The sequence below is a fragment of the Aotus nancymaae genome, unplaced genomic scaffold (assembly GCF_030222135.1).
Source record: "Aotus nancymaae isolate 86718 unplaced genomic scaffold, 86718_ANA_hifiasm-v0.15.2.pri h1tg000210l, whole genome shotgun sequence".
Lineage (NCBI taxonomy): Eukaryota > Metazoa > Chordata > Mammalia > Primates > Aotidae > Aotus > Aotus nancymaae.
In genome coordinates this window covers 1,343,628-1,364,211 of record NW_026988625.1, presented here as the reverse complement: position 1 = coordinate 1,364,211, position 20,584 = coordinate 1,343,628, and the positions used below count along the sequence as shown (strand labels likewise).

The following is a 20,584-nucleotide window of genomic DNA, read 5'->3' as shown; positions in this document are numbered from 1 at the left end:
CATCACATCTACGTATCTTCTTGGGGTTGTAGAAAGGAGTGAAATTTGCAGAAGATGTGGGGGGTGGAGGTGGGCAGCATCCATCCTGCAGCTCACCCTGTGGGTGCATCTGTGGTCCCTGCATGGGGTGAGGTGGCTCCACCTGCCCCGGGGCTCCCTGCATGGAGATCTAACTCCAACTCTCCCTCAACCCAGAGCACCTGGCATGTCGGGCTCCCTTTTCATTCCATAAAAATTCAAGGAACCATCAGATTGAGCATTTCAACATCTACTCTGAAAATTTTGGACAGAAACTAGAGTTTTCAGTTTATTGTGTCCTCCTATGGTCCATGTGGGGGAGAGCAGGCCACTGTAGATGGGGCTCACTGGAATCTGAATCTGGGTTGCAGATTTCCATGCACAGAGGATTTAGAGTGGAGTGAGGAGGCAACACTGGGCAGGAGGAGACCTGACTCACGATGGGGTTGGCACTGAGGCCTCAGGCGTCCACACAGGGAGCTCCGGAGCTGGGAGCCCCTTCATTCAGTGGCATCTTAATTGAGGCAGGTACTTGAGGTCTTGGTTCATTAAACTGAACCCCTCTGAGAAGGGACATCACCTTGAGGAAGCTTTCTGCAACCAACAGCACTTCCTAGTGAGGGCACAGCTCTGAGCTGCTGGGTTCTCAGCAGTGCTAGGTGGGTCACATTGAAGAGGGTATCTGGTCAGACTTCACAGTGTCCCCTCCTCTGGTTTGCTCTGTTGGGAGTCATAGGCCGCCTCACAGCCTGGGGCCCAGGACCTCTGCAGGGCTGGGCAGCAGTTCTGGGGCCTGATCCATACGGTTGGTCTAAGGACTGGCCCCATCCCCACCATATGACCGTCCAGGGCAAAGTCAGTGGACAGAGGTTGTGTCTGCCTGTCTTTCTACCCAGGCCCTCACTCTCTAACTCACACAGCAGCCCCAAGTCACCAGATGACTTCCAGGCCATGTCTATGCCTGATGCATGCTCCGTAGAGACTCTTGGAGGGGGCTGGAGGGAAGGGCAGCCTGGGGGCTCAGACCCAGACTCCTGGAGGGGGCTGGAGGGAAGGGCAGCCCGGGGGCTCAGATCCAGACTCCTGGAGGGGGCGGGAGGGAAGGGCAGCCCTGGGGGCTCAGATCCAGGTGAACTGATCCAGATTCACTCATGGTTTCATTCACAGGCCTTCCAGGGCTGGAGCAAGAGGGTGGCAGAGGCTGGGAGGGTGTTTCTGTCTCACTTCCCCATCTGCCTGTGTCACTGTGGGATGATCACTACTACTGTCCCACACCTGACAGTAATAGTCAGCCTCATCCCCGGCCTCGACCCCGCTGATGGTCAGGGTGGCGGTGTTCCCAGAGTTGGAGCCAGAGAATCGCTCAGGGATCCCTGAGGGTCGATCGCTATCCCCATAGATGACCAGCACAGGGGCCTGGCCTGGCTTCTGCTGGTACCAGTGCACACTTTTACTTCCAATGTTGTTTCCCCCACAGGTAATCCTGGCCGTCTGTCCTGGGGCCACTGACACCGAGTGTGGCTGAGTCAGCTCATAGGAGGTCGCAGAGCCTGCAAAGATAAAGAGAATAAAAGGATAGGTTTGCTTGCAGGTAAAAGATCCTTTTTATTAAATTCCCTGCTCTCCTGGCCTGGGACTAGCTACAGAAACTCTGTGAGGTCTTAGGGTATCCCCTGCAATCCACCCCAGTCCCAGTGGCCCATGGACTTTCCTGTTGCATGAAGCCTTTGACCTGAAAACCCACTCCTCTCTCCTGACAGGGGCAACCCCTCAGGCTCTCACAAGCCTTTGAGCAGAGAGTGGGGGACTTCAGCCCCGCCAGCCCCTCCCCCAGCAGCAGGTCATGAGCATCCTGCTCACCACAGGCAGGGCTCTGCTGAGCTCAGAGTCAAGGCCACGCTGGACCCAGAGACCTGGGGCTGGGCAGGTTGGTGAGACCCTGGGGGCAGCACCTGTGCAGTGAACGAGGAGGCCAAGGAGGCTGAGGAGGAGAGGGGTCCAGGCCATGGCTGAGGCACCAGTGATGCTGCTTCCTGAGGCCCAGGCTGGGCAGGTTCCTCGCAGGCCTCTCTTATCCCCTTGCTGAGAGAGCGGCCCGTGATGCAAATCAGCAGAGTCAGGGGCAGGTGCTGGAGGAGCTCTGTGGTTTCCAGAGAAGGGCTCAGCCCTAAGGGACACAGAGAGAGAAGGGGTGACCCCTGCTTACCCACCCCGTCAGCCCATGGGATTCTCCTTCACCCACTGGTCCCGTAGTCTGGGCTCACATCTTTACCCAGATTTGTGCCCAGCCTTGCTCCTGGGCTGGGTTGGTCATGGAAAAGCTCAGAGCTGAGTTTCTCTGTATTCTCCAGAGGACATAAAGGTTTTCCATTAGAACAGTGGTTGGCCTGTTCAAGAGATTTCCAGAGTCACAGTGGTGGAAGAATTGCCTGGGGTCCACAGCCCCCTCCTCCATTCCATCCCGGCTCAGGAGACAGGTGGTTAACTTTCTTCTACTTCTCTAGGAATGTCCTGATCGTAAATACTTGATGTCAGACATGAGATGTCTGGTATAGGCTTAAATTCCTTTTGAAAACACATCCCAGAGCCCAGTGCAGGGACCCTCTTCATTCCCACTCTACAGGGGACAGCACAAGCCTTGGACAGATACAAGTCCCACCCCAGGGCACAGCTCCTCAATGTTAGAGGAAAATGCAATTCTTGGGTGCCGCGTGCACATAGAGTTGTGGAAGATCCATGGGATGCGGTACTTTTCTACCTTGGCTGTGAGTTCTAGTGCCAGGTCATAGGTGCTGTGCCTCAGTATCCCCAGGGTACTTTCAGGACGGGGACAGATCAGTAGGTAAAGGAAACATTTGCTTCATGAGAGAATGAGAGGGGACTGCAAACTCCAAGACCCCTGAAGTGAAAGTTTATTATAACTAAGGTGTCTTCAGTTGCTGGGAAAGTGTATCAATGGATGAAAACTGAAGTCAACAGAAGATAATGAGCAAGTATTTTGTGCCTCATCAGGAAACCAAGAGCTGTGATTTGGCAGGATCCCAGGACAGAGTCAGGAACGTGGAGGAGTGGCGGGGAAGGAGAAGCCGCTGTGTCTGCAGGATGGGGGCTCCCAGAGCAAAGGGCAGGGAGGTGGGACACGTGTGACTGCAGAATGGGATGGCACGTGTGACCGTGGGATAGGGGCCAGGGCGATGGAAAGAGGCAAAGTGCCTGAATCTGTGTCAGAAAAATAAGCACCATCTCCAAGAGTCAGATCTGAGAACCAGCACGTCAGAAGAATGTAAACATCAGTGTCAAGGACAAACACACTAAGAAAAGAAGAATCTCTTTCCTTCCAGGTCTCAGGTCGTGGTCACTGACCCTTCCTGCGTGTCAGCATCCCCCTGATGCCCAGACCCTCCCTATCCCCAGGTGTTTTTGTCAGGTTACTCTCTGCTGCCATCTGGTGGCCACTCTACACAGGCAGCTGGAGGCTCAGGGGCCTCCTAGGTCCAGGTTAGCTTCAAAATCTGCTGCTCAGGTTCCTGATTCCTTGATTTATGGATTTCTGACCTCAGGGAAGAAATTCCTCTTCTCTGTGTGGCCCCTTCCTGCCTCAAGACCCAGCACAAGCCACTCGGATTCCTGATGGAAATACAAACACTCCCATGTGCAGGAGGAGGTGACAGGACCCTTCTGAGGCTCCCTGCATGTATTTCTGGGTGGGGCTTGGTATTGAGAGATACAGGACTCGGGGGTGGCTTTGACTGGTTCTGGATACAAATACAGGACCAATGTGTGTTGCTGGTGACTCCTGAAATGCATCAGAGACAGAAGCTCATTCACCCAACAAATATTCACCCTGACCCACTCTGTCCTGGCAAGAATGCATTTTAGGAATTCAGCATGAGGAAGATACCATCTTTGCTCTGAGTAGTTTTGTCTCCTGTTTCTGAGTCAGTGCAGTAGGCACACTGGGTTTATAGACCCAGGAGATACTCACTCCCTACCACCTTCTACCTGTGCGTCATCCCCTCTATTCACTTGAAAGCCAGGCAGATTCCCAGTTTCTCCCAGCCAGCAGTGACCATGTAGCCCAGCTTTGGTCCATGATATGTAAGAGTCAGATGGCTGAGGTTCTTCTCAGGGAACTTGTCCTCTTGTGAAGGAAGGACTAGATTGGATTTGTGCTTTGCTTTTTCTCTTGAACATGGTGTGATAGCCGGAGCGGCAGCAGCCATGCTGAGGTCTTACATCAACAGCAATGAAAACAAAGTCAGCATCGCATTGACGGGAATGGAAATTTAGAAATATTTGAGGTTCCTATTAAACTGGTGCACATCTGGAAAACAACCACCAAGTACATGCAGACCTATTTTTGTGGGAGAAGATTGGATGCTCACTGGTTCCTGCCACATGTGTCCTTGTAGTGAAAAATCATTTCTGACGGATAATGCAATGATTCATAGGAATAAAGCAATCAAAAGATAATGATAGAAAAAATAAACATGGAATTGTAGGCTCTATGCAGATAATCATGGCAAGTTTCAACAGAAGCTGAGTGGTCGGATGCTGTAGATTGAGTGGTTGGAGAAGCCTCCCTGAAGAAGAGTCTATGGAGCTCCTTTGAGGAAGGAGTGAAGAAATCCATGATGGAAATGTGTGCAGGGAGCTATGTCTGTGCCCTGCAGGGAAGGTTCTTGGTTGTGTGAGGATCTCAAGTGACAGTGAGAAGCCTGCAGGGGATCTGGGATGTAAGCCAGTTCAGGTCAGATGTGACATTTGCTCACAAGTGAAGAATTCGGGACAGGAATGATGTGTAGTGTGTGCAATGCACAGGTAATAAATTAGATGATCTGGGACAGCGCAGCAAACAAAATCACTTGTGACCAGGAAGGTGCTCCTGTGATGGGGACAGGTGTGGCTCACATGGGTCCAGCCCAGGTCCCAGCCCCTCCCTGGTTCACCTGGCCCTGAAGACACCCAGGGGAGTGTTTCCTGGTCCCACCCCTCCACCTGATACCCACCATGCAGCCCTGCTGCCTGTGTGTCTGTCTGGTCCTGGGCCAGCTTTCCGGGGCCCCATGTGGTGACCCAGCGCTGCTTTCCCTCGAGTTCTAGAGATTTGCTAACCCAGGAGAAGAGAATTCAGGGAGTGCACTTGACAGGGAAAGGAAGGGCCTGTGAGAAGGAGTGACAATCTCAAGATCACTGGGGAAGGAAGATGAAGAGCAGAACCAGGGAAGTCCTAGACACATCATGAAGCTCACCTCTTAATGTCCTGGAACCAGCCTGGGCTTGGGGAGGGAACATGAGTAAATCCTGAGCCGAATTTTGAGGCCCTGATGCAAACCCCTTCCCCTCACCAGCTCTTCCAGTTGCTTGTGGGGATTGCTACTTTACTTGGATATGGAGGCAGTCAGGGCCTGGGAGGGCAGCCAGCTCCCTGCAATCGTTGGCTGATTGCAGTCCAAAGTAAAAGACTCCAGATTTTAATCAAACATCGACCTTTTAACGATCTTTTAACCTGATAAAAATTTTAATACAATGTGTTAGGGTTAGAAATCCCACTGTAAAAATTGTCTACCTAAGTTAATGTACCATTAGCTCAATTAGTAAGTTGTAGCCATATTAATACAATCATATTTCTCGGTGCTTTTTCGAGCAGAGTATCATTTTCTTTTCTGTTTTTCCCACTTCCATGCGGTATGGGCCCAAATACAAGTAATGGCATTGATGCAGGAAGCCTCTGCTTTTCCTAATCGATACATCCCACACCTGACACACTTACCTTCTGCGAGTGTCCTAAAGTGAATTATGAAAAACATCGGTTGAAGCAATAGGTAACGAAATGTTGCCTATGGTAGGATTTTACCCAAGAGTCACACAAGGCATTTACTCATGGAGCGACTACACGATGCTCACATGCAGGTGATCCTGCACAGGTGTGGCTGAATCTGGGTCAGATGTGAGCTGAGAAGTTTCCTTCCACTGACCAAGGCGGCTTCTGTCCTGCTCACCCCTGTGAGAAGCTCCCTCTTTGCTCCTGGGTCTTCATGCCGGGAAGATGCTCTTCTTTGGAAATACAGAGCTAGGGCTGTCGTGGGAGAATGAGGAGACCTTGTCTGTGGGGTTTGATCTTCCTGGACTCGGGTTCTTATTCTTCTCTGAATGCAAAATTATCAGGGAGGAGAATATGAGAGCAAGGGTCCCTTACCTGCCCCAGGTTGTGCTGAAAAGGGTTTCCTAGTGCAGACCTCCCAGGAGGTCTCCAGGAGCCTGAGACTGGCTGAGTCAGTCCTCACTGAGGCCCAAGCAGCAGGGAAATCTGTGAAGCTTCCCTCTTGTATCGTGGTTTATCCGAAGATTTAGTTTTCATTTAAACCCCCAAATCCTGTCACTTGAAATTCTGAGCCTTGCAGAGATGTATTCAGTGCTTCAAGTGGTAGAAAAGTCTCCAGATGAACGAGTTCCTGCATCTGTCTGCACTTTCAAATGTCTCTCATTTAGAGATCAGATATGTTTGCAGAGCAGAAACTCTAACAAACTAGGTGTAGAAGAGTGTATTACATAACCAAGGGAGACGAGAGAGAACGTGAAAGCTTCCCAATCTCCTTCACCTCTAACCCACGTGGTCCACATTTCCAAGATACATACAGTTGAGGACATGGACAGCAGAGACTGAGGGCTGGAAATTCCAGGTTTAGAGCCACAGGTTTCTTCATCTTCCTGTCCCACCAGCAGATCTAATCCACTTAAGCACATCAGAGATAAGGTGTCCTCAGCCGCCATCTGTCCCTCTGTGTGACTCAGTGTCCAACAGCTATGAATGACCTTTTTCTTCACAATCAAATTCGGTTGTAGACTCAGCAGTGGACACGGTCCTCCCAAGCACAGGGGTCAGAGTCAGCAGCACAGACTCTGGCCTGTGGGCATAGTGTGCACGGCTCCACGCACATTCAGCACAGCCCTACTGTGTGGAAACAGTCCCACTGTCAACAGGGAACACTGTCGTCTTGGGAGTACTTTCTACAAAATTCTTCACAAGCCTCAACAAAGGATCCTGGTTTAGAAATGCTGGCTGGAGACAGCTGACAATCAAATATGAGCATGAGAAGTTTGAGGATTCTTCCTGGCAACAAACTAACAGCTTCAATAGGCATTCCTGGAAAATGGTGTGACCTTGGACCAGACAGGAGATCATTGTTAATTAGGGAAAGAGAGAGAGAGAGAGAGAGAAAGTTGAGCTGTAGCATGTAGAACAAAGTGGTGCTTAGTACACAATTCTTTCCTTTTTTTTTTTTGCTTCCAGAGTATGCAACATTTTTACTTTGGTAAAATACAGATAAAATAATGTTTTATCTTTTTAAGCATTTTTAAGTGTGTAATTAAGTGCAGTAAGTACAGTAAAAATGTTGTGCGAACATCTCCACAATCCAATCCGAGCGCTTTTTCATCAGCCCAAACAGAACCTCTGTATCTATTAGACAGCTACTTTAGAGACTTTGGACATTGTGGACAAAATGACAATTCACACAATTGAATTAAAAAGAAAATCCCATCTGGGCGCGGTGGCTTGCACCTGTAATCCTAGCACTTTGGCAGGCCGATGTGGGTGGATCACCTGAGGTCAAGAGTTCGAGACCACCCTGGCCAATGTGGTAAAACCCAGTCTCTACTAAAAATACAAAAAAAAAAAAAAAAAAAATTAGCCAGGTGTGGTGGCAGGCACCTGTAATTCCAGCTACTCAGGAGGCTGAGGCAGGAGAATCCCTTGAACCTGGGTGGGCGGGCGTAGGTTGCAGTGAGCCGAGATTGCACCATTGCACTTCAGCCTGGGCAACAAGAGCAAAACTCTGCCTCAAAAAAATAATAAAGTTTGTTTTTTTTTTTAATCCAAGGGGAAACAAAGATGGTGTTCACACTTCAATCCCAGCTTCTGTGAAATCTCAGCACAGTAAAAGGATATGCTTCATCCAGGAACCCATATGAGATGCATTCCCTAGGACCTTTTCTGGGCTATTTCTTCTCAAGGAGCAGAGAAATTTCAACAGGACTGTGCCCTCTGAGAAAGCTCTCTTCTCTCCTGCAGTACTATTGATTACTTCTGGGGTCCTCGTTTTCAGTTTACTGGACTGCTCTCCACAGTAGTTGAATGATCCTGGAAGGTTAACCAGGATTTGTACAGATCCAGATGGGCAATAGTGGCATTTGTAATATCTGCGCCAGATGGGGATCTCCTGGAACAGAATGCTATGGCTGCAGGTGCACAGTTGCACCATTGAGACAGATACTGAGGTCTTGTCTATTCCCCTTAGAGAACAGGATGAGAATCCGTGTGCATTCGCGTGGGCTGGACAACAGTATACATTCACACTTTGTCTGCCCGACATCGTTAGCTCTCCCTTCCCTTTCATGATACCATCATGGGGGCTCAGACCATCTGGACATCATAGTTGAATCATATGTACATGATGGGGACGGTCTATTGGAAGCTTTTGTGAGATCCACGCACTTTTGAGAGTGGGAAATAAACTAAGATGTTTCCTCCTCCATATTAGCTGAAATTGGGAGTTTCGTTGTCTGGAGCAGCTGAGAATCTCCTACAAAATGAAGAACATGTTATTATATCCTTCAATTCCCCCCAGGAAGAAAGAGACGCAAGGTCTATAAAGGTCTATAAGTAGCATATTTACATGTGGGGATGTGGTTCCAACCCATATGTCAGGAGCCATAAATATCGCCCACTGTTTTCCAGGCCCAGAGCAGGGAGGCCCTGCAGCAGGTGCAGGCAGGGTTGGGAGCGTCCTGCTGTTGAGGCCAGAGAATCCAGCAGACTCTACCATGGGAACTGAAACCTCCCGTACGTGGCAAACCCCACTGGAGAATCCCAGTCTAAACTCATGGGGTTTTGGAAGAAGTCCATGTCATGTGCAGTAGAGATTACTTCCCTTTAAAAAAACATCTCTTTTTGTCTTACTGGGCCCTGGGAGATACAGGATCACACTGGACATCAAGTGACCATGTTGCTAGAACTGTCAGATCCCCCCAGTTGTGAGCTCAGGGAGGCCAGCAGTGATCTCTGGTGAGATGGATGTGACACATCTAGGGTAGAGCAGGCTCAGGGCTCCTGGACTCAGTCACCTGCAGAAACAGCTGGTCTACACCTGTGTTCGCATTTCTCTTCCAGCAGCGCCTCTCCCTGGCTTCGCACATATGTCCTATGGGTGGACATGGGGCTTGCTGAAGCAGGTTACTCTACAGCACCTGCCACCTGAAGGGGTCAGGCCAGAGCAGCACTGTACAGTCACAATGTGATGAGAGCCGCATGTGAATCCTACTGCCTACTCACCATATTAGAGATTTTTAAAAAAAGGATAAACTAGTTTTAATGATATATTTTTTTAACCCAAAGCATGAAAAATAAGATTTACACATGCATACAATCTAAAATTATTTGAGATATTTTATAGACGTTTTTATAGCTAGTTACTATTATTATTTTTGGGAGATTCTTTATGTTGAGATTGTGTGGTTGATGGAGATTTGAAGGAGTCCGATTGACAAGGGTGAGCTGTGGTGGCTTCGTAGGTGCCAGCTTTGATCATCTGAAGGAGGGGTGAAAAGAATGACTGTTTGTGCAGGATGTGGAGGGTGGAGGAGGGCACTGTCCATCCTGCAGCTCCACCTGTGGGTGCATCTCTGCTCCCTGCATGGGGTGAGGCTGCTCTCCTTTCCATGGATTTCTTGCAGGAGGATCTGACTCCACCTCTCCTTCAGGACTCGGAGCACCTGGCATGTCAGGATCCTGTTTCAGTTTATAAGAAGACAAGGAACAATCAGATATAGTTAGACACTTGGAGGTACACAATGGAAATTTAGGAAATTTGCTGGTGATTTCCAGTGTATGGTGGCCACCTCAGGTCTACAGTGGCTCATTTTGGTGACAGCTGGCCATCTGAGTTTGTGTTCCCTGGAAGTAGACCCTGAGATAATGATTTGCATGCACAGAGGATTTGGAAAAGGTGAGGGAGGCATCACCTGCAGAAGGAGACCACGACCCACAATAGGGTTGTAACTGAGGCTTCAGCATCCACACTGGGAGATCTGGAGCTGGAAGGTCCTTCTGTGTCATCTTGTATTAAGGCAGGGACTTGGGATCTTGGCCTCAGGCAGTCATCACACCACAGTCTCAAAACTGGGCCTAAATATTAGGAAAAAACTTTTCTTGAACCAGTAGCACTTTCCAGTGAGGGCACAGCTCTGAGCTTCTAGAACCTCCCAACAATTGTGGGTGGCTGAATTCAGAAAAGCATATCTAGGCAGATGCCACAGTGTCCCCTCCTCTGCTTTTCCTGTTTAAAATCCCAGGCCTTCATTTTGAGCTGAGCTGAGCATTTTTGGGGACGGATGTAGGATATTTGGAAGAAGGAGTGACCCATTCACCACCATATGGAATACTAAGGCCAAATGATGGTTACTACATCTCTCTGATCTTCCATTCAGTTCTTATTTCCCCAAGTCACTCCTGAGGCCTGAAAACACCAGTAAATTCTGATTATAGCAGCCCTAGATCTGCTCCTACACCTCCTTCTGTTGGGCCAGCCTGGAGGGCTGGACAAAAGGATGGCCTAGAGGTCTCAGCTCGTGGCCAGAACTGCTCATGGCTTTGTCCACAGTCTTTCCGGTGCTGGAGGAAGAAGATAGCACACGTGAGCAAGGGGTTTGCCTCTCACTTTCCCATCTGCCTGTGTCACTGTGAAACTGTCAGTATTCCCAGAAAAACAGTAATCGTCAGCCTCATCATCAGTCAGGGCCCTGCTGATGGTCAGGGTGGTTGTGTCCCCTGAGGTGGACCCAGAGAATCACTCAGGGATTCCAGAGGGCTGCTCACTGTCTTCATATATCACCAGCACAGGGGACTGACCTGGCTTCTGCTGGTACCAATCAGCATAATTTTCCCTCATACATCTCCAGAGCAGGTGATCCTGGCTGTCTGCCCTGGGGACATGGACAGTGAGGGTGGCTGTATCAGCCCATAGGAAGCCACAGAGCCTGCAAGAGGGGACAGGAGAGGGGGCTTGAAGATAACAAACACATTTCCAGTGGTGTCACCCTAAGGCTATGCCTGGGCTGAGCTCAGGATTCAGGACAGGACCAACTCAGGGACCTGTGAGGACTGAGCATGGGACAGGTCTTTGGGGCAGCACCTGTGCATAGGGTGAGGAGGGGGAGCAGGAGAGGGGTCCAGGCCCTGGTGAGACGCCCAGAACTCTGTCTCCTGAGCCCGCAGCACAGCTGGTCTCCCCAGGCCCCTCTTATTTCCTCTCAGGCCCATTGGGGCAATGCATGTTTTGTGTTTATGCAAATTTACTTCTCTGGGACTCCTCATGGTGGGATGTCACTCAGCTCAGCTCTGGGGGCAGCATAAGAAACTAAGAAGGAAGGGGTGAGTCCTCAACTTCTTCATCTGCTTCTCTAGTAAGAAAATCAGCCTTGGCCTCCAAGACCTGTGACCACAGTCACCTTCCTGGGGATTAACAACATGTCCCAAACCTGTCCCAAAACTCTGTGTCCTGTGGTCTGTCCTAGGTCACATTGAGCAGGACTTCGGACCTTCCAGGAGCCTGGCCATGGGGCTGAGCTGAGCCCTGCTGAGAGATCACTGATGACACCTGGCTCAACGGCAAGTGCACCAAAGACACATCATCTTCCTCCTCCTTCATCTCCACTCAGGATACTGCAGAATCACTAGGCCCCATCGTGGTAATTTTATCTACATTATATACTGTGTCCTTAGGACACTTGCTAATCATCGCATTTGGAATAGTTTTGTCATTTGAGCAACCACACACATTTTGGATGCATCACAACCTCTAGTCTCATTTCCTGTGCGGTGCTGCTCCTTCTATGGTACCCCCAACCCCACAGTAGGACAGCAGTTGCCATCCTCAGCTCTTTATTTATTTAATGTTAGTAATGGTATTCTTTTTTTATTGTATTTTAAGTTCTAGAGTACATGTGCAGATATTTCAGGATTGGCATAGGTACACACATGCCATGGTGATTTGCTGTCTCCATCCCCCTGTCACCTACATCAGGCATTTCTCTCAATGTTATCCCTCCCCAACCTCCGCACCCCCACTATCCCTCCCCAGTCCCCCAACCCCCAAGAGACCCCAGTTTGTGACACTCCCCTCCCTGTGCTCATGTGTTCTCATTGTTCAACACCCGCCTATCAGTGAGAACATGTGATGTTTGGTTTTCTGTTCTGTGTCAGTTTGATGAGAATGATGGTTTCCAGATTCATCCATGTCCCTACAAAGGACATGAACTCATTTTTTTATGGCTGCACAGTATTCCATGGTGTATATATGTGCCACATTTTCTTTGTCCAGTCTATCATTGATGGGCATTTGGGTTGGTTCTAAGTCTTTGCTATTGTAAACATTGCCGTAATGAACATACGTGTGCATATGTCTTTATAATAGAATGATTTATAATCCTTTGGGTATATACCCAGTAATGCGATTGCTGGGTCAAATGGAATTTCTATTTCTAGATCCTTCAGGAATCACCACACTATCTTCCACAATGGTTGAACTAATTTACACTCCCAAAAGCAGTGTAAAAGTGTTCATATTTCTCCGCATCCTCTCCAGCATCTGTTGTCTCCAGCTTTTTTAATGATTGCCATTCTAACTGGCATAAGATGATATCTCACTGTGGTTTTGATTTGCATTTCTCTAATGACCAGTGATGATGAGCATCTCTTCATATGTTTGTTGGTCTCATAAATGTCTTCTTTTGAAAAGTATCTGTTCATATCTTTCACCCACTTTTGAATGGGTTTGTTTGTTTTTTTCTTGTAAATCTGCTTTAGTTCTTCGTAGATTCTGGATACTAGTCCTTTGTCAGATGGATAGATTACAAAACTTTTTTTCCATTCTGTTGGTTGCCCATTCACTCTCATGGTTGTTTCTTTTGCTGTGCAGAAACTCTTAAGTTTAATTAGATCCCATTTCTCTATTTTGGCTTTCGTTGCCATTGTTTTTGGTGTTTTAGTCATGAAGACCTTACCTATGCCTATGTCCTGATGGTATTTCCTGGGTTTTCTTCTAGGGTTTTTATGTTGTTGGGTCTTACATTTAAATCTTTAGTCCATCTGGAGTTAATTTTAGTGTAAGTTGTAAGGACAGGGTCCAGTTTCAGCTTTCTGCACATGGCTAGCCAGTTTTCCCAACACCATTTATTAATCAGGGAATCCTTTCCTGGTTGCTTGTTTTTGTCAGGTTTGTCAAAGATCAGATGGTTGTAGATGTGCGGCATTACTTCTGAGGCCTCTGTTTTGTTTCATTTGTCTATATCTCTGTTTTGGTACCAGTGCCATGCTGTTTTGATTACTGTAGCCTTGTAGTATAGTTTGAAGTCAGGTAGCACATGCATCCAGCTTCTTTCCTTTTGCTTAGGATTGTCTTGGCTATGCTGGCTCTCTTTTGGTTCCGTATGAAGTTTAAAGTGTTTTTTTCCAGTTCTGTGAAGAAGGTCAGTGGAAGCTTGATGGGGATAGTGCTGAATCTATAAATTACTTTGGTCAGTATGGCCATTTTCATGATATTGATTCTTCCTAACCATGAGCATGGAATGTTTTTCCATCTGTTTGTGTCCTCTCTTATTTCCTTGAGCAGTGGTTCGTAGTTCTGCTTGAAGAGGTCCTTTACATTCTTTGTTAGTTGTATTCCTAGGCATTTTATTCTCTTTGTAGCAATCGTGAATGGGAGTTCCCTTATGACTTGGCTCTCAGTTTGTCTGTTATTGGTGTATAGGAACCCTTGTGATTTCTGCACATTGATTTTGTATCCTGAGACTTTGCTGAAGTTGCTTATCATCTTAAGGAGATTTTGGGCTGAGATGATGGGGTCTTTAAATATACAATCATGTCATCTGCAAATGGCGATAATTTGACTTCCTCTTTTCCTAATTGAATACCCTTTATTTCTTTTTCTTGCCTGATTGCTCTGGCTAGAACTTCTAATACTACATTGAATAGGAATGATGAGAGAGGGCATCTTTGTCTAGTGCAAGTTTTCAAAGAATGCTTCCAGTTTTTGCCCGTTCAGTATGATATTGGCTGTCAGTTTGTGGTAAATAGCTTTTATTATTTTTGGAAATGTTCCATCAATACCTAGTTTATTGAGAGTTTTTAGCATAAAGCACTGTTGAATTTTGTCTAAGGTCTTCTCTGCATCTATTGAGATGATCATGTGGCTTTTCTCTTTGGCTCTATTTATGCGATGGATTACATTTATAGATTTGCATATGTTGAACCAGACTTGCATCCCCAGGATGAAGGCTACCTGATTGTGATGGATAATCTTTTTGATGTGCTGTTGCATTCAGTTTGCCAGTATTTTGTTGAAGATTTTTGCGTCCAATTCTGGGTTGAAAGTTCTTTTCTTTAAGGATGTTGAATATTGGCCCCCATGCTCTTCTGGCTTGTAGGGTTTCTGCCGAGAGATCCACTGTGAGTCTGATGGGCTTCCCTTTGTGGGTGACCCGACCTTTCTCTCTGGCTGCCCTTAGCATTTTTTTTTTTTTTTTTTTCATTTCAATCCTGGTGAATCTGACGATTGTGTGCCTTGGGATTGCTCTTCTTGAGGAATATTTTTGTGGTGTTCTCTGTATTTCCTGGACTTGAATGTTGGCCTGCCTTGCTAGGTTGGGAAGTTCTCCTGGATAATATCCTGAAGAGTGTTTTCCAGCTTGGATTCATTCTACCCGTCACATTCAGGTACACCGATCAAGCATAGATTAGGTCTTTTCACATAATCCCATGTTTCTTGGAGGCTTTGTTCACTTCTTTTCACTCTTTTTTCTCTAATCTTGCCTTCTTGTTTTATTTCATTGAGTTAATCTTCAATCTCTGATATCCTTTCTTCTGCTTGATTGATTCGGCTGTTGAAACTTGTGTATGCTTCATGAAGTTCTCGTGCTGTGTTTTTCAGCTGCATCAAGTCATTTATGTTCTTCTCTAAGCTGGTTATTCTAGTTAGCACTTCATCTAACCTTTTTTCAAGGTTTTTAATTTCTTTGCATTGGGTTAGAACATGTTCCTTTAGCTCAGAGAAGTTTGTTATTACCTACCTTCTGAAGCCTGTTTCTGTCACTTCGTCAAACTCATTCTCCATCCTGTTTTGTTCCCTTGCTGGTGAGAAGTTTTCATCTCTAGGAGGAGCGGAGGCATTCTGGTCTTTCATGATTTAATTCTTTTTGCACTGGTTTCTTCCCATCTTAGTGGATTTATCTACCTTTGATCTTTGAATTGGTGATTTTGAATGTGATCTCTGAGTGGATGTCCTTTTTGTTGATGTTGAAACTATTTCTTTTTGTTTTTTAGTTTTCTTTCTAACAGTCAGGCCCCTCTGCTGTAGGACTGCTGAAGGTCCACTCTAGATGTTGCTCGCCTGGGAATCACTGGTGGGGGTTGCAGATCAGCAAGTATTGCTGCCTGATCTTTCCTCTGGTAGCTTCATCCTGGAAGGGTACCCACCAGGCGACAGCCAGAGCTGTCCTGTATGAGGAGTCTTTTTGGTTATACAGAGTTTAGGGAGCTGCTTGAGCAGGCAGTCCATTCCTGGTCTACCTGCAGTGGTGCTGCTGGGCTGTCACGGACTCAGTCCAGCTGCTGTGTAAGCTTCCTCTGGCTTTTATTTACACAAGTAGGTTTAGACCTGCCTCAACAATGGTGGATGCCCTTCCCCTCACTGAGCTTGATCATCCTGGGTCGAGCTCAAACTGATGTGCTGGCTGCAAAACTCTTAATTGAGAGGGCTCAGTTTGCTGGTCTTTCTTTGGGGGGTGGGACCCACCTAGCTGTATCACCTGTCTCCCTGCTTTGAGCTCCCCCTTTCTGGGGAGCAGGTAGCACCATCCTGCAGGCTCTCTCAGTGCTAGTCAAAACATTCACCCAGATCTGTGCCAACAACATGCAGCATCTGCGGAGCTGCCACTCAGATCTGTACTGGTAACTTGTGGTGCTTTTCAGCCTGGCAGGGATCTCCTGGTCTGTGGGTTGCAGAGGGCATGGGAGAAGTGCAGTATCTCAACTGGAGTGTGGGGTAGGGGGAGAAGTCCCTGATCCTCCAGTCAGTTGCACTTCCTTGGTAAGGCAGCATCCCGCCCTGCCATGGTTTGCCCTCCTTGGGCTACACCCACTGTCCAACCATTTCCATCGAAATGAACCTGGTACCTCGATTGGAGAAGTGGAGATCACTCACCTTCTGCATCTCTCTCACTGGGACTGCACTCCAGAGCTGTTCTTATTCGGCCACCTTGGTGGAATCAGCTCTTCCTTTATTTATTCACTTTTTCTCATCAATGTTTTGTGTAAACTTGCGAAAAGCACCAGATAATCACACTGGACTGAGAGTGTAACTTTAGGCTCCACTGTGTCTCCAAGGATCCCAGGGCCATGGTCTCTGCACAGGACACGAGCTCCAGAGGGTGGGTGGTCAGTAGTTCCTCCAGCCATGCAGATCCTGTCACTGATCAAAGGACAGCCCCACAGGGGACACATCTGCACATTGTTGTTGTTCGGCTGGAGCCGCTGGAGTTCCTGGAGGCACAGGCACCCGGTCAGGTGGTCTACAGTCTCGGAGACTTTCCAGGGACAGTGTTTTCAGGCTGGAATTCCTTAAATTCAGTGAGGTTGTTTCCGTGTGTGGAAATTCTAGTGGAAAGTGACTCACATTGGTGACTCTCTCCTTTGTACTTTTTATGTCTCCTCTTTACATGCTTGTTCAATCCTGTATCCTCATGAACAAGTAAAACAATAGCGTTGCGAGAGTTGCTTTCGTATCCTTGCCTATGTGGTCTATCGTGTGCAATTTTATTGCCGCTTTGGATTGATTTCTTTTTCTGCATGACATAGCATAGATTTTCTGGTTACCTTGCAGGAAATATTGGCAGGACGAAGGTATTGCACATTTTTCCTGCTGGGTTTAGAATTCTTTTGCATTTCATTCTCTACCTTTGTCTTTTATTGTTGAATTCAGTAAAGTTACTTGAAACCCGCTTGGATTTTCTGTTTGCTTTTACACCTTCATAGTTGAGACCTCGCGGTCATTTGTCTAGGGTGACATTTTTCCAGTTCTGAGGCAAAGCTGGGGACTCCACTGCTTGCCCTGTAATTCAGATCTTTCCTCTATGACTGTAGTGTATGTGTGTGTGTGTGTGTGAGAGAGAGAGAGACAGTGTGTGAGTGTGTATGAGTGTGTGTATGTGTGTATGTGAGCGTGTGTGAGTGAGTGTGTATGTGTATGAGTGTGTGTGAGTGTGAGTGTGTGTGAGTGTGTGTGAGTGTGAGTGCGTATATGTATGAGTGTGTGAGTGTGTGTGTGTGAGTGTGTATGAGTGTGAGTGAGTGTGTATGTGTATGAGTGTGTGTATGAGTGCATGTGTGTATGAGTGTGAGTGTATGAGTGTATGTGTATGAGTGTGTGTGAGCGTGTGTATGAGTGTGTATGAGTGTGAGTGAGTGTGTATGTGTATGAGTGTGTGTATGAGTGTGAGTGTATGAGTGTGTGTGAGTGTGTATGCACACACACACGTTCTGTAGAGTGTTCCCTCAAGTGTCTCGGGTGGTTCTTTTCTCTTTCGAGAGTTTCTTCACACAGAAGTGCTCATCAGTGCATGAATATTTGCAGACTTCAGAGTTCTCTTTGTGTGACTCTTCTTTTTTTTCTTTTTTCTTTTCTTTCTTTTCTTTTCTTTTCTTTTTTTTCTTTTTTCATTTTTCTTTTTTTTTATTGCATTTTAGGTTTTGGGGTACATGTGAAAAACATGCAAGGTTGTTGCATAGGTGCATACGTGGCAGTGTGATTTGCTGCCTTCCTCCCCTTCACCTATATCTGGCATTTCTCCCCATGCTATCCCTCCCCAACTCCCCACCTCCCCACTGTCCCCCCCCACTCCCCTCCAACAGACCCCAGTGTATAGTGCTCCCCTCCCTGTGTCCTCATTGTTCAATACCCGTCTATGAGTGAGAACATGCGATGTTTGATTTTGTGTTCTTGTGTCAGTTTGCTGAGAATGATGGTTTCCAGGTTCATCCATGTCCCTACAAAGGACACGAACTCATCGTTTTTGATGGCTGCATAATATTCCATGGTGTATATGTGCCACATTTTTCCTGTCCAGTCTATCATCGATGGGCATTTGGGTTGGTTCCAGGTCTTTGCTATTGTAAACAGTGCCGCAGTGAACATATGTGTGCATGTGTCTTTATAACAGAAAAAATGTATAATCCTTTGGATATATACCCAGTAATGGGATTGCTGGGTCAAATGGAATTTCTATTTCTAGGTCCTTGAGGAATCGCCACACTGTCTTCGACAATAGTTGAACTAATTTACACTCCCACCAACAGTGTAAAAGTGTTCCTATTTCTCCACATCCTTTCCAGCATCTGTTGTCTCCAGATTTTTTAATGATCACCATTCTAACTGGCGTGAGATGGTATCTCAATGCAGTTTTGATTTGCATTTCTCTAATGACCAGTGATGATGAGCATTTTTTCATATGCTTGTTGGCCTCATGTATGCCTTCTTTTGTAAAGTATCTGTTCATATCCTTCGCCTGTTTTTGAATGGGCTTGTTTGTTTTTTTCTTGTAAATCTGTTTTAGCTCATTGTAAATTCTGGATATCAGCCCTTTGTCAGAAGGGTAGGCTGCAAAAATTTTTTTTCCCATTCTGTTGGTTGCCGATTCACTCTATTGACTGTTACTCTCTTCTTTTTGATACTCTTTCCACTAGGCTGTTTTTTTTTTTTTTTTTTTTTTTAATGTTTTGAGTCCCTGGAATCCTACTCTGAGGGGGAGGAGTCCGTGCAGTAGGATTTCAGGATATACTCTCAGGAAAGAAGTGTGGGAGGCGTGACTGGGAATGTGTTACCACCGACCACTCAGCTAGGAGGCATTTCAAGGTCACCATAAATTAAAGCATGGCTTTGAGATTAAGGCCTCAGGCAGTCATTGCTCTTGAACCACATTCTGAAGGAGGCACATTTTTGCAGGAAGCCATTCTTTGTACTCAACGGCATTTTTCAGTGGGAAAGAGCTGTAGGAAGTCAGGGATGACACGTGATGCCACAGTGCTCACTAGGAAAGGCTTTCCTGTCCAGAACATCAGGATGCATGGAGCTGGGACTTGAGGGTCTCAGTTAAACATGCACAGTTCAAAGAAATACTCCAGGGCATTTGGGCCACAGGGTACAGGCATTACATTAGATTTAGTCACTACACAAGAGGAATTCCAGGGACCATGGCCACTTAACAGCTGTCTGTCTCCCTCTTACTGTCTTTCCACTCAGGGCATCATGAGCCAAGACACACTCTGTCCAGACTACAGTAGAACAACGTGGTCCTTCCAGCCTCAAATCCTATCCCAACCCACCTTCTGCAGAGCCTGCCTGGAGGGCTGGAGGGAAGGGCAGCCTGAAGATCTCAGATCCAGGTGAACTGGGCCAGCCCTGCTTATGGCTTTGTTCACAGTCCTGCTGGGGCTGGAGAGAGAGGGTGACACAGAGAGGGAAGGGGTTTCTGTCTCACTTCCCCATCTGTCTGTATCACTGTGAGATGGGTACCACTGCTGTCCCAGGAGTTACAGTAATAGTCAGCCTCATCTTCCACCTGAGCCCCAGTGATGGTCAAGGTGGCAGTTGTCCCCGAGCTGGAGCCAGAGAATCGCTCAGGGATCCCTGAGGGTCTCTCACTGTCTTTATATATCACCAGCACAGGGATCTGGCCTGGCTTCTGCTGGTACCAAGAAGCATATTTATTTGGCAATGCTTCTCCAGAGCAAGTGATCCTGGCCGTCTGTCCTGGTGACACTGACACGGAGGGTGGCTGTGTCAGCTCATAGGAGGCCTCAGAGCCTGCAAGGAAGAACAAGATAGGGGGCTTGAAGACAAAGGACCCATTCCCAGGAGTCCCACCCAGAGACTGTGTCTACGCTTTGCTCAGGATTCAGGGCAGGCTCAACTTAGGATCTGTGGGGACTGAGCCTGGGGTCACCACCTGTGCAGAGAGTGAGGAGAGGGAGCAGGAGAGAAGTCCAGGCCATCGTGAGACACCCAGAGCTCTTCCTGGGCCCACAGCACAGCTGGGCTCCCCAGGCCTCTCTTATTCCTTCTCAGGCTTTTGGGAGCAGTCAGTGTTTGGTGTTTATGCAAATTTACATCCTCTGGGACTCCTCCTGGAGAGATGTCACTCAAACCAGCTGTGGGGGCAGCACAGGCGACAGGAGAAAGAGGAAGCAGGATCGGATCTGTGGTTAGAAAATCAGCCTCAGCCTTCAAGCCCTGTGATCACAGTCACCTTCCCAGGAACTGACCTCATGCTACTGTCCCAAACCTGACCTGAAGTCTGTCCTGGGCCAGGCTCAGCAGAGCTGTGGACCTTACAAGAGGTTGGCCATGGGGCTGATCTGGGCCCTGCTGTGAAACCATAATGACACCTGACTCAGCAGCAGGTGCACAAGAGACCCATCATCTTCCTCCTCCTGGTCCCTCTCAGACTCAGTCCC

General features: G+C 47.5%; 1 protein-coding gene, 1 long non-coding RNA gene and 2 gene segments (V, D, J or C); 1 reads left to right on the top strand and 3 right to left on the bottom strand.

The window, feature by feature from the left end:
- LOC105706714 (immunoglobulin lambda-1 light chain-like) overlaps positions 1–20,584 on the bottom strand; it is a 392,758-nt gene that overhangs the window by 78,434 nt on the left and 293,740 nt on the right. The window lies entirely within an intron of this gene.
- LOC135273040 (immunoglobulin lambda variable 5-39-like) overlaps positions 1–20,584 on the bottom strand; it is a 284,085-nt gene that overhangs the window by 89,315 nt on the left and 174,186 nt on the right.
- LOC105706716 (immunoglobulin lambda-1 light chain-like) overlaps positions 1–20,584 on the bottom strand; it is a 108,775-nt gene that overhangs the window by 82,310 nt on the left and 5,881 nt on the right.
- On the top strand, positions 1,226–19,507 carry LOC105706721 (uncharacterized). Its single transcript, XR_001104906.3, has 3 exons — positions 1,226–1,609; positions 11,593–11,766; positions 19,371–19,507. It is a non-coding gene; the product is annotated as an uncharacterized LOC105706721 (long non-coding RNA).